Source organism: Ammospiza caudacuta, chromosome 6 (assembly GCF_027887145.1).
Source record: "Ammospiza caudacuta isolate bAmmCau1 chromosome 6, bAmmCau1.pri, whole genome shotgun sequence".
Taxonomy (NCBI): domain Eukaryota; kingdom Metazoa; phylum Chordata; class Aves; order Passeriformes; family Passerellidae; genus Ammospiza; species Ammospiza caudacuta.
In genome coordinates, this window is record NC_080598.1 from 63862686 (window position 1) to 63877118 (window position 14433).

Sequence of the window (14433 nt, forward strand, 5' to 3'; positions counted from 1 at the left end):
TCTGTCCCTGGGGGTGGCACACGGAGATATCTGTCCCTGGGGGATCTCTGTGTCCCTGGGGGTGGCACACAGGGATCTCTCTGTCCCGGGAGTGACGCAGCTCAGGAGAAAGCCATGGAGAGTGAAATGGGAGGGTGGGATGTGATTCAGCGCTGCCCTGGCCAGAGGAAATCCCTCCTGATTCATCCCCTGTGGCTTTTGGGGACCTCAGTGAGCCAGGGGCGCCACCCCACAGCAGGGAGGGCTCTGGGTGCTGGGGCACTGCCAGGTGCCAGCGTTGCTCCAGCCTGGCCATGGGGGACAGGGAGATTCCAGGGATGACACACGGGTCACCAAAATGCTGCCTGGGCTGAGTGAGAGACAAAGCTGGAATTTTCCCCAGCAGGGATTTCTCTCTTCCTTGCTCACAGCCAGCAGCTTGGCTTGGAGGAGTCTGCTCCAGCTGGGACAGGTCTCACATGTTTTATTTCATTTTATCTGACTTTACTGTGCAGTCTGATTCCCAGGGAAAGGCTTCCCAACACAGCCCAGCCTGGCTCCTGGTGGCAGAGCTTCAACTATTCCTCATGTCCTGCCACGGCAGAGGGGCCGGCTGGCTGCAATTCCCAGCTTTTCTCCCTGGAGGGGCATCCCCCAGACCCCATGGTGTGTTCCCCACCCATGGATAAAGCCCTGGAGAGCCCCCAGGTGCCTTGGGGGTGGGGTTCCCTCAGCAAGGGGCTGGGTTGGCTTTTGGGAATCACCAGCTGAGGTTGTTCTGGCTTCCCTCATCCCTGGACTTGCTCCCTAAATCCCAGCTCGTGTCTGCTGCTGGGGATGAGCTACAAAGAGACTTCCAGCAGGCCCAGCCCTGCACATTCCCGTCCCCAGCAGCTCCCCAGGCAGATCTCTGCCTTTAGGATGTGAGCTAAAGCCATTTAATCACGAGCCTCCTGTTGTCCATTTCCTCTGGACGTCCTCAGCTTTCCATGATTTTTTATTTTCTTGAGCAACATCCCTCTGAGATCTTGGGGATGGCTGGGAGTTGAGTCATCAGATGCAAGGACTGTGTAACTCTGCTCTGCTCTCTCTCACTCCTTGGATCTTCCCTGATCCAAACTTCTCTGTGCTCCCACCCTCCTGCGCAGGAAAATCCAGTGGTGCTGGGAACATCCTGCTGGGAACATCCTTGGTATCCAGGATATGGAACAGGCTGGGAGAGCTGGGGGTGCTCCCCTGGAGAGGAGAAGGCTCCAGGGAGAGCTCAGAGCCCCTGGCAGGGCCTGAAGGGGCTCCAGGAGAGCTGCAGAGGGACTGGGGACAAGGGATGGAGGGACAGGAGCCAGGGAATGGCTCCCAGTGCCAGAGGGCAGGGATGGGTGGGAGATTGGGAATTGGGAATTCCTGGCTGGGCTGGGATTGCCAGAGCAGCTGTGGCTGCCCCTGGATCCCTGGCAGTGCCCAAGGCCAGGCTGGACAGGGCTGGGAGCAGCCTGGGATGGTGGAAGGTGTTCCTGCCATGGCAGGGGTGGGATGGGATGGGATTCAAGGTCCCTTCCGACCCAAACCATTCTGTGCTTCTGTGACAGGAGATAGCTTTTCTTAGACTGTGGAGAGTATTATTAATAATTGGTTAGCTGAGAAAGGCCACGCTGAAATAATGCCGCTGGTTAAGCTGAAGGAGAAAAGTCAGCAGTCAGCAAGCTAAAAGGAAAGGTCAGCAGTGACCTTGCTGCAACATGAGGGGAGGGAGTTGAGATTAGTTCTGAAATATCCTAAGAATATGTAGAAAGTATCAAAAGTAGAACCATAGGAATGTAGAAGTAGGCGTAGATGCTGATATGTAAGCTGACCAATCCTGAGCTCAGCTTTTGCAATATGTATGAAGCTCATTATTAACTGTATTTAACCCGCCGTACTGATCAATAAAATTGGGCCTGTGATGATCAAACGGATGTCTGGGTCTCCTTCCGTCGACATTAGACCATTTTCTTGCCCAGGTGGACAAAGGTGACTTTTTGTCCCTGCCAGCCCTCATTCCCAGCTGGCAGTGCTGGCATTGGTCACTTTATTGGTGACTTTATTCTCTGCAGAGCTCAGCTCTTGCTCACCCCTCCTTGCTCTCCTGGCCATTGCCCTCTCTCCCTGTGCTGCTCTGATACCCCCAGTGAGGCTCTGTGGGATTTTCCAGCCCACAGCAGCTGTTGGTCTGTCCCACAAATTGGATTTTCAGCCAACTCCTTGTCCCTTTCCACCCTGGCTGTTGTCCCTGGAATGTGGCTCCCTGTGGGAGACACCCGGCTCCCCTTGGCTCTGCCATCCCCTACAGAGGGACAGCGACCTCAGAGCGGGACAAGGACACTCCCAAAGGGGTTTGGACCCTCTGAGAGGATGAAAACCCCACAATGAATCCCTACAAGGACAGGGATCACCCACAGGACCCTCCTGTTAGGGTTCAGGGTCCTGATGCCAGCACAAGGATCTCACAATGACTCCCTAAGGAGTCTCTGAGTGACTCCCTAAGGTCTTCCCTGTAAGGATGGGGACCCCAAAAGTGTCCCCTGTTAGTTATGGCCCTGTGGAGTGCCAGCAGCCTTCCACTCTCAGGAAGGAACTAGAGAATCCAAGCAGGGGTGAAAGCGGAATTTAACAGGATTTTTAAAAATGCTCTGGGCACTGCTGTGTGAAGGAAAGTCTGAGAGAAAACATGCCCTCAAAAAGAAATCCTCCCTGGCTTAGCACTTCCTTCTAAAAACACACAATGACTTCAGAAAAATGTCAGAAAACACATTTTGTCTCCCCAGAGGGAGAGAGGAAAAACAGAGAAAAGCAGCAATGTGATGTTGTTTGGTGGCTGAACCTCAATCCTTGTCCTGGCAGGGGTGGTGAATTTTCTCCAAGGGCTTTGGGTGGGCAGGATGGAGTTGTGGGGGCTGCAGATACCCCTGAGAGCACCTCTGCAATGCCCAGGCAGAGCTGATTCCCCTCAAAAACTCATCCAGTGCTCAATATTTGCCCCCAAACAGAAGGGGTGTGCCAAAGAAGATTATTGATTATAAACCTTGGAAATCCCGACTGATTCCGACAACATTCATCCCAGCCATGAATCATTTGGGGAACAGCTCTGGTGAAGCTCTCACAAGTGTTTGGCAGCTCTGGCTGCCTGAAGCTGAGCCCAGTTTGTCCCTGCTGCAGCTGGAAGTGGCACCATGGCAGGAAAATGCTGTGCCCAGGGAGGAGCAGAAACTCCAACCAGGAGGGAAGTGCTGAGCAAACCACTTGGGGAAGGACCCCTCTGAGGGGAAAAGAGCTGCTTGAAGCAGAGGATGTCCTGCCCTGGATGTGCTGGTGGTTGGTTTTGATCCCTGAACCCTCTCAGGAGTGTCAGGGTTCTGTGTTTTGCTGTCCTGGGATGCTCCCAAGGCGCTCAGCAGCACCAAGGCTCCAGTTCCAGAGCGTCCTGCAGGGAATGCTGAGGTTTCAGGGCTGATTGGCTGCTAAAACTGGGGAATGCAGAAGGTAATGAATGGAGGGATGATGGCAAAATGCCACACACTGAGAACCAGCCAGGCACAGCAGTTCCAGTGGCCAGACACACCAGGACAGAGCCTGGAAGCTTTTCCCTTGTCCTCTTTCCCTTTTCCCTTTGCCCTTTCCTCTTTTCTCTTCCCCTCTCCCATTCCCTTCTCCTTTTCCTTGTCCCCTGTACCCTGAGCCCTGCCCTATCTTCCTTTCTCTTTTCTCTTGCTCCCTTTCCCTTTTCTCTTTCCTGACCTCCTTCCCCTTTCTTGTCTCCTGTCCCTTGTCCCCTTTCCACCTTCTTTTGCCCCATTTCCTCTTTCCCTTTCCTCTTTCCTTTCTCCCATCCCCATCCCCTTTCCCTTTCCTTGTCCCCTGCCCTCTCTTGCTCCTTTCTCTTGTTCCCTTTCCCTTTTCTCTTTCATTCCCCTGACCCCCTTCCCCTTTTCTTTGTTTCCTGTCCCTTGTCCCCTTTCCACCTTCTCTTGCCCCATTTCCCCTTCCCCATTTCTCTTTGCCTTTCCCTCATTCGTGTCCCATTTTCCTTCCCCATTTCTCTTCCCCTTTTCCTTGTCCCTGCCCCCCTTTCCTCTCCCATTTCTCTTCCCATTCCCCCATCCCCTTCCCCTTTCCCTTTCCCTTGTTCCCTGTCCCTTATCCCCCCTCCCTTTCCTCCTGCCCCCTTGTCCCTGTCCCCTTTTCCTTCCCCATTTCTCTTTCCCCTGTCCCTGTCCCCTTTGCCTTCCCCATTTCTCTTCACCTTTCCCTTGTCCCTGTCCCCTTTTCCCTTCCCTTTTCTCTTTCCCCCATCCCCATCCCCTTCCCCTTTCCCTTGTTCCCTGTCCCTTATCCCGCTTCCCTTTCCTCCTGCCCGCTTTCATCCATCCCCTTTTCCTCCCCCATTTCTGTTTGCCTTTCCCTTGTCCCTGTCCCCTTTTCCTTCCCCATTTCTATTCCCCTTTCTCTTCTCCCTGTCCCCTTTTCCTCTCCCTTTTCTCTTCTCTTTTCCCCATCCCCTTCCCCTTTCCTTTGTTCTCTGTCCCTTATCCCCCTTCCCTTTCCTCCTGCCCCCGTTCCCTGTCCCCTTTTCCTTCCCCACTTTTCTTTGCCTTTCCCTTTTCCCTGTCCCCTTTTCTTTCCCAATTTCTCTTTGTCTTTCCCTTGTCCAGGTCCCCTTTTCATTTTTCTCTTCCTTTTCCCCTATCCCCATTCCCTTTCCTTAGTTCCCCATCCCTTATCCTCCTTCCCTTTCCTCCTGCCCCCTTTCCCCTGCCTCCCTTTCCTTCCCTTCCCCATTTCTCTTCACCTTTCCCTTGTCCCTGTCCCCTTTTCCTTCCCCATTTCTTTTCCCTTTCCCCCATTCCCTTTCCCTTGTTCCCTGTCCCTTACCCCCCTTCCCTTTCCTCCTGCTCCCTTTCCCCTGTCCCCATCCCTATTTGAAGAGCTGCAAATAGGGAGGTTTGCAGAGGCTCCTCATCCTCCTCAGGGCCATTGTCCCTGACAGAGGGATTCCAGGAACAGCCCCAGGGGACCCCAGATGCCCGGGATGAGGATGAGGATGACCCTGGAGGAAGCAGGAGCACTCCACAGCTCTCCAGATCATTCCAAGATGATGAGCAGCTTCCTCCAGCAGCCCCAGGGAGCTCTGGCAGAGCCCTCAGCAGGGCAGGGGCTGCTCCTGCCTTCCCCAGGCACTCATCTGCTGGGAGGGCTCATCCTGATGGATCTGCAGCTCAATCCAACCCCTGCAGGGCCCTCAGAGAGACCTCCCAGCTCAATTAGCTCAATTCCCAGCCCCAGTTGCATGGAAAAGGTCTGGAGCAGAGGAAGCAGCAGCTGCTCATGACAAATAAATGTTGTGTCATGTACGCATCCCCTCCCATGACAAACCCATTGCTGTGCAGGGCCAGAGCCCTGGTAGCACAAATGTCCAGGGATAAACAGGCTCCAAACCACTCTGGAACAGCTTCTTGTAAACACAGACTTTTCTTTTTAACTCTGCTCAAAACTCTGTCTGCTTTGATGTTTCACATCTGGCCTGGCCCTGACCATTTCCTCCTGCCCCCACAAGAGCAGATGGATAAATCCATGTCCCTGCTGTGGTGTTTGGGATAGGGGGGTCCCAATAAAAGGCCAGGACCTTTTGTTTTGGTGGATTTATGGTGGATTTATCCATCCCAGTTTATTGGTGGATATCCAATCCCTTTTATTGGTGGATTTATGGTGGATTTATTCATCCCAGTTCTGCCAAGCACCGCTGTGCTGCTTGTCCAGCACCTTCCAGGTGCAGAGGGAGGAAGGAGGTGCTGGAATGGGTTTGGGGATGGTGATGTGCTCAAGGAGCTCTTGAGGGTTCTCCCAACCCCATTTCCACCACCACAGAGGGGAAACTGAGGCAGAGCAACCATAGAATCCCAGAATGGTTTGGGGTGGAAAGAATCTCAAAGCTCATCTCATTCCACCCCATGGCAGGGACACTTCCACTGTGCCAGGGTGCTCCAAGCCCTGTCCAGCCTGGCCTGGGACACTTCCAGGGATGGGATGTGCCAGACCTGAGGGCTGGAATTTTTCCTATGGCAGGAGCTCACTCAAAACACAGCTGCTGAGAAAAGCAAGATTTCCAGGTGGTTTTTCTGAGAGTTTTTAACTCAGCCACAAAATGGCACCTTCTGCAGCTGGGGCAGCCCAGCGGGAACCTCAACGAAACCACAGCCCCAGCACTGGCACGTAAAACCCTACAAGGATTTATGGCCTGACTTGCTTGGTAACCCCAGGACCTTCGCTCTCCTCCTCACATGAGGATGCTGATGGGATCCTGCTTTATTCTTATAAGTGTGGGGTTTTTTTGGGAGAGGTCACAGGCTCATCCCACGGGGCAGGATGGTGAGAGATCCCCCCCGCTCCACCACGCCTCGAAGAGTTTATGGCCCCTATAAAATCCAGATGCTCCATGTGAGTTTGACACTGTTTAGTCTCTGCCTTTGGGAGATTTAGGTCACTCTGGGAGCAGCAGATGGGCAGCATTTCCCTGCGGATTTGATGGACTTGGATGTTTGCACATTCCAGGGAAAGCCAGTTAAAATTAAAGCAGCCTGGCATGGGAAAACCTGGCCGTACCCAGGAGTGTCCCCAACACATTCCCCACCTCAGGCTGCCGAACAGGGACACGAGGTGCCCCTTCCAGAGCTCGGGAAGAGCCCGAGGGAACGGGGAATGTGTGATCCCGCCCTCCCTGGCGGGTGCGTGGGGAAGGAGGACATTATTAATATATAAATAATAATATAAATTCCCTGGCACCTCATCGGGGTGCTCCGAGGGGACAGGACTTTCTCCGGGGGCGGGAGCACAGAGCAGCGGTGCCTGCAGAGCCGCTCCCACCCCGAGGGAGGGATGGAATTTTAGCCAGGCTTGGAAAACTTTCCCTTCTTTCTGTTTGCAGTCGCTTGTGGATCATCCGGGAGCTCTGGCTGGGTTTGTGCCTGTCCTTCTTTGGGTTTCTGGTTGGATGTCCCTCGGTTGGGGGGAATTCTGGGGGGCTCTGGGGGGCTCTGATCCATCCAGGCCTTTGTCTGTGTGTGCATTTTGGATAAAGGGTGGAGCAGGGAATAGCAGGGACACAGGGATTCAGGAATTCAGGGATACAGGGATGCAGAGATACAGGGATATAGGGATTTAGGGATATAGGGATCCAGGAGTACAGAGATACAGGAATTCAGAGACACGGGGATTCAGGGGTACAGGGATACAGGGATTTAGAGATTCGGGAATTCAGGGATGCAGGGATTCAGGGATACAGGGATGCTGAAATTCAGGAATTCAGGTATACAGGGACACAGGAATTCAGGGACACAAGGATTCAGGGATAAAGGGGTACAGGGATACAGAAATTCAGGGATACAGGGGTACAGGGATGCAGGGATACAGGAATTCAGGGGTACAGGGATTCAGGGATATAAAAATACAGGGATACAGGGATATAGAAACACAGGGATTCAGGGATACAGGGATACAGGGATTCAGAGATAGAAGGATCCAGGGATTCAGGGATCCTGGAATTCAGGAATTCATGGATACAGGGGTAAAGGGATACAGAAATTCAGGGATAGAGGAATCCAGGAATTCAGGGATACGGGGATTCAGGGAGACAAGAATTCAGGGATTCAGAAATTCAGGACTTCAGGGATACAAGGATTCAGGGATTCAGGGATAGAAGGATTCAGGAATTCAGGCATTCAGGAGAAGAGGAATTCAGGGATTCAGGGATCCAGGGGTACAGGGATTCAGGGATACAGGGATGCAGGAATTCAGGGATACAGGGATGCAGGGATTCAGGGACACAAGGATTCAGGAATTCAGGGGTACAGGGATACAGGGATTCAGGGGTACAGGGATACAGGGATTCAGGGGTACAGGGATACAGGGATTCAGAGATAGAGGGATCCAGGGATTCAGGGATTCAGGGGTACAGGAGTATGGGGATACAGAAATACAGGGATCCATGGATTTAGGGGTACAGGGATACAGGAATTCTAGGATATGGGGATATAGGGATACAGGGATACAGAAATTTGGGAATTTGGGGAATCGGGGAATCAGGGATTCAGAGATACAGGAATTCAAGGATACAGGGGTACAGGGTCCAGCCCCATCCCAAGATGCTCCAGCTCACCCTCCCAGCACACCCAGCTCCATCTGTGAGGAAAAATGAGCAGCAGGAGGGCTGCAGCTCCATGGAATTGTGGAATATTTATGTTGGAAGAGACCTTAAAGCCCATATTGATCCAAGTCCTGCCATGGGCAGGGACACCTTGCACTGAACCAGGATGTTCACGTTGTTGTTTTGGTGTCAGAGGAAGAGAAAAGCTGAATTATGTGAGAAAATGTCTGGCCACAGCCCTTCTGAGTGAGGAGGTCACGCCCACAGCTAAAATAAATCTGGTAGGCTTGAGAAATGGACAGTTTATGGCAATCTGGGGAAATAAATGTGAGGCCTTCACCCCCTGCAATGCTGAACCCAAAAGCCAGAATGAAAATTGTTGTTATTACTCACATATTGTAAAAAAGCTTAAAAATTCAAGGTTCTGCTGGGAGAGCTGGGAGTGTTCACATGGAGAAGGCTCCAGGCAGAGCTCAGAGCCCCTGGCAGGGCCTGAAGGGGCTCCAGGAGAGCTGGAGAGGGACTGGGGACAGGGATGGAGGGACAGGAGCCAGGGAATGGCTCCCAGTGCCAGAGGGCAGGGATGGGTGGGAGATTGGGAATTCCTGGCTGGGAGGGTGGTGGGGCTGATGCAGGGATCCCAGCCCTTGGATTCCACTGCAGGATTCCCTGGTTAAACTGATGTGGCACAAGGAATTTATGCCCCCACAAAAGTTTGTTCTGGATCTCTCAGGTGTATTTGGTTTCACTTTAGGTAATTCTGCCCAGCCCTGCTGCTTCCAAGGTCTCATAACCCCTCACAATGACAGGGGAAAAACACAAATTCCTCATTTTGGGTCTCAGTGTTGTTGTTGATTTTAAGCCTATGAAGTTTGGGTTGCCACAAACAATCCCTGGAAAAGGCTGATCCCTCTTTCAGAACAGGATCATTCTGATGTGGGGTGACCCGAAGGACTCGGAGGAAAGGTTCCACATGAATATGTGGGGATGCAGAGGTGCAAAACCAGCTGCAAAAGCAGAAGGCAGCTGTGGCAAAGCCAAATGTGACATTTTCCTGTGGCATGGGAAGCCCTGGAAGCACTGCAGAGCCAGATGGGAAGCCCAGCCACGCCATGTCCCCATAAGTCACTTCCTTGGCTAATAATTGTAATCCAATTTAACATGGATCACACCCTCTGGAGCCCAGGGAGGGTTCCTGGGCCTGCAAAGGCAGCTCTGCTTGGCTTCCAGCATCCCAAAGGTCTGGAGCAGAAATTCCTGAAGTGCTCTGCAGGAATGCTGGGCTTGGACACACCACTGCACCCATCCCATGGATCCCATCCCATGGATCCCATCCCATCCCATGGATCCCATCTCATCCCATGGATCCCATCTCATCCCATGGATTCCATCCCATCCCATCCCATCCCATCCCATCCCATCCCATCCCATCCCATCCCCACCTTTGTAGGGTGTTCCCAAATATTGCCCACATTTCCTGATCCCCCTCAATGGGACTGAGGGGTTTTTTTGGCCCCCATAAAACCACAGCCAGGACAGCCCAAAAATGAGCATTTCCTCCCTGCTGTCAGCACAGAAATGTGGGGGAGATGTTCCAAACAAGCCAGGAAAGGAGGGAGCAGGAGAGAAGAGCTTTTCCTTCTTCTCTACTCTCCCAAAATGCCTTTTCCCCAAAACCATTGTGTGGCATCAGCATCACTTGGGAATGGAGAGGGATTATTTCCAAGGGGCTGAAGGGCCAGAATAAAGGAGCTTTCCGCTGGCAGAGGTTAGATGGGACATTGGTGTCCTGGATTTCCAAGCAAATTGTTTTTTATTTCCCTTCTGGATGGCAGTTGTCTTCTGTTCACTGGGCAGTTTTCCTTATCTCTTCCACAACCAGGGAGACACCTGCTGATAACAGCTCTTGAATGTCCCTGCATGGCTGATAAGAACTACAGCATCCCATTGGCAGATGTGAGCCCAGAGGGAGGAGCCAAGCATTCCTACCTGGATATAATCTGGAGATTCTGGAACACCAGCCAAGCATTCCTACCTGGATATAATCTGGAGATTCTGAAACACCAGCCAAGCATTCCTGCCTGGATGTAATCTGGAGATTCTGGAACACCAGCCAAGCATTCCTGCCTGGATATAATCTGGAGATTCTGGAACACCAGCACAGCTTCTCCACTGGATTCCCCAGAGGATTTCCCTCTTCCCCTGGATCTTCAGACGAAGACTGCACCCTTCTCCAGGATCCCTGCTCCAGCAGAACCAGCCCTGACCCTGCAGGAGGGCTGAGCCACAATTCCAATGGGACTGCTGCCAACAGCCTGACCCACAGGGTGTCAGGTTGGGTTCTGGCTCTGTCAGTGTTGGTTTGGTTTACTGCATTGTTTATTTTATCCTTTTATTTTCTTCCCTACTACAGAATTGTTATTCCTGCTCAATTGTTTTTTGCCTGAGAGCCCCTTAAATTAGAATTTATAGCAATTGGGAGGGAGGGGGTTTACGTCTTACATTTCAGGGGAGGCTCCTGCCTTCCTTAGCAGACACTTGGCTTTCCAAACCAAGACAAGTGGGAAGGAATTCTTCCCTCTGAGGGTGGTGAGGCCCTGGCACAGGGTGCCTACAGAAGCTGTGGCTGCCCCTGGATCCCTGGAACTGCCCAAGGCCAGGCTGGACAGAGTTTGGAGTCACCTGGGATGGTGGAAGATGTGGACAGTGGGTGGAATGGGATGGGATTTAAGGTCCCTTCCATCCCAAACCATTCCATGGTTCTATGGCAGATTTCGGACAAGATCCCCACTCCCTGCACCCCTCAGGCACTGTGGAAAGTCTCACCATTTTTCAGAAAGCCTGAGGGGCAGCAGATGCCCTCTGTTGTCTCCAGGGAATGTTTCCTCCCTCCCTCCTGTCCAGCAGCAGATTCCCAGCTGGAAATGCAGGGTTAAAGACCTGCCTGGAGCTTCCCTGGGCCAGCAGGTTTCCGGTGTGGGAATAAAAAAGTCATTAAGGGCTGGCACAGACAATGAAATGAAACTTTGTCATTGTGGATTTGAGCTGAGCAGATGCTGAGGGAGCTGATGAGAGGAAAATTAATTTGCTTTTTCCAAAGGCTCCTGCGTGATGTTAATAAAAGCAGCATTTTGTGCAGGCTCAAGGCTTAGGATGCAGAGATTCACAGTCCTCCTGTCCTCCCAGAGCTCTGCTGAAGGCCCTTTTCTCCTTTGGAAGCAGAGAAAGGAGGAGTTTTTGGATTCCAGAGCTTGGGTGTAATCCCTGGCCAGCAGCTCAGGATGTGTCCTGGCCAAGGGACTCAGGTTTAAGGGGTTCCTCTCCTTGCAATTTACCTTTTATTCTGGCATTGAATTTGATCCAAATGATTTCCCTGAGCCATCCTTGCCAGGATTGCTGCCCTGATGGTTGGGAGAGTGCCTCTCCTGCAGCAAAAACCAATCCCAGGGGATGGATGCTGAATTTCCTGATGAGGAGCCATAAACCTCCCAAAAAAACCAGCAGCTGCTAATTAGTGGTCAGCAGAGGAGCTGGGGGCTGGCAGGAGTGAATCCTTGGATTCTGGGAAAATCCTGCCCTTGGGCTCTCCTCCCACCCTGTCACATTCCTGCAGGATGCAACCTCCTTGCCATTTCTAACATTTTTCCCATTTTTTAAAAATTTTTCCTTCTATATTTTGCACTCCAGGCAGCCATTCCCTTTGGCTCAGAGGAGAATTGGGCAACTGGTCCTGAAATTCCAGCGTGAGCAAGCAGGTCATGACCATCCAGATAAATAAAGCTCAAGGACCCAAAGATCTTCCTAAAGTTTTTTGGCTCCTTTTCCAGCTGAGCACACCCTTAGCCATGATGGGAGCCCCAAAACTGAGCCCAGAATTTGCTTTTCCTCCTGCTGAGGAGGAATTATTTGGGAATGAAGGGCCAACTGTGCCATGCCAGTGCTGGGTGGGATGGTGCCAAATTTGTGTTCCCAGTGTTGGCACCAGGATTAATGACATTCCATGGGCGTTGGGAGCACCCCAGCTTCACCCCCATGGGCAGGCACATCTGGAAAACCTATTCCTAAACTTCCACAGCCCCCCAGCCACGGGGTGCTGCCAAAAACTCATTTGAGTGAGAGCAGCCCCTGCCTGACATCTGCCCACACGCATTTGGGAGGCCAGGAGACTTCCTGTGGGCATTGGCAGCCTGACAGGAGTGACCTCAACCCTGCCTTTTTTAGGGTGGGTATTTTTGGGGGTGGTGTTTTGATAACAGGTGGGAGCTCTGCCTGCCTCTCCCTGCCTGTGGGATGGGCAGGTTTGAGGGAAGAGCTCAGAGATGGGGAGGAAATTGTGCAGCTCTGTTAAAAAAATGTCATTCTACATCTGCAAAAATGCATTTTATTGCCACTTTATAGGAAATTGGAGGCACCCACTTCCCCCTGCCAGCCTCTCCTGCTGCCTCTCCCCCCATTCCCGTGGTTTCATCCACATCCAACACATTTCCTCCAGGAGCCTGATCTACCCTGAGCAGCATCACAAGCACAAACCCACACATGATTCAGCAGGCTCCTTTGAGACACATTTATTATTTAAACATTTAAATAATAACTCTTTTTTTTTTTTTTTTTAATTTTTACATCACCTCGCCTCACAAACCACGGAAAAGCCCCAAATCTCGGCACTTTTGGGCTCCCTGAGCAGAGCTGCAGCTCCCAAATGAGATCCCACACTGGGAATTGCACAAATGCCACTGGGTGTGTGGGATGTTCCTCAAATGGGAGCCACAAGAAAATCCCTAATGGCAGTGGTGGCCTTGGGATGTGGAGTTGGGCGCTCCTCATCCCAGTGGGAGCCATCCTGGAGTCCCAAAGAGCAAGAGGAATCCCAGAAAAACAAAATAGTGGTGTTGAAGGGTGATGTCCAACTTCAAAACCTGCATGGTTTTGCAGTTGGTTTTTTGATTTTATTGATTTTTTTGCATTTTAGTTTAAATAAATATTCATCCCAATCAAGGACAAACCCAAACCCCACCAGCAGCACCACCCTGGATGTGGTTGAAGCTCATGGCTGTGGCCATTCCCTGGTCAGGCTCTTTATTCCCTTTGCTGGCTCTTCCAAAGGGAATTTCCAAATGGGTTCTGAGGAGAGGCTGCTCTGCTCCATCACAGCACCAGGGAAGTACCAAAATTTGGCTTTTTTAGTACTTTGGTGCCCCTCAGGGACCCACCAGTGCCTAAAATCTCAGGGCTGTGGCACAGACAGACAGACAGACAGGCATGAGCACACAGACCTGGCCCTGAAAAAGTGCATTTCTTTAGGCAACCAGCCTAAAATAATGGGGATTTTTTAATGACACACTGCTCCCTTCCTCTCCTTCCCAATCCTTATGGATCTGGGGACACAGATGGGTGTTTGCAGCCACCCAGCCCCATCTCCAGCAGCTGTGCATCCCAAAAACCCACGGAGACCTTGCTGGGCAGCACACCTGGAACCTCTGCTTCCCAACACCCCCCAGCCATGGGGTCACAACAAAACCCCCCAAGCTTCACCCCCAACCCTCCCCAGCAGGGCTGAGCCCTCCTCCAGCCCTGAGGGTGCCAGCAGCACCCAGGGATTCACCAGTCCTTCCAACCCCAGGGATTCACCAGTCCTTCCAACCCCAGGGATTCACCAGTCCTTCCAACCCCAGGGATTCACCAGCCCTTCCAACCCCAGGGATTCACCAGCCCTTCCAACCCCAGGGATTCGCCAGCCCTTCCAACCCTGTCCTCCTGCACTTCTGTCCCTGTGAGAGGCCACAGGGACTTCCCAAGCGACACCTGAGCCACCCCCAGCTGGCCCAGGCTGGCAGAGCTTCACAGAATCACAGAATTCACAGAATCACTGGGTTGGGAGAGACCTTCAGGATCATGGAGCCCAACCCAGCCCCAGCAGCTCAGCTCAGCCCTGGCACCCAGTGCCACATCCAGGCTTTGTTAAACACACCCAGGGATGGGGACTGCACCACCTCCCTGGGCAGCCATTCCAGAACTTTGTCACTCTTTCTGTAAAAAACTTTTTCCTCATATCCAACTTGAATTTCCATTGGCACAGCTTCAGACTGTGTCCTCTGGCTGTGTCAGTGCTGCTGGAGAAAGAGCCCAGCCCCAGCTGAGCACAGGCACCTTTCAGGAGCTGTGCAGAGTGATGGGGGCACCCCTGAGTCTCCTTTTCTCCAGGCTGAGCACCCCCAGCTCCCTCAGGGCTTCCTCACAGGGTTTGTGTTCCAACCCCTCTCCAGCCTCATTCCCTCCGG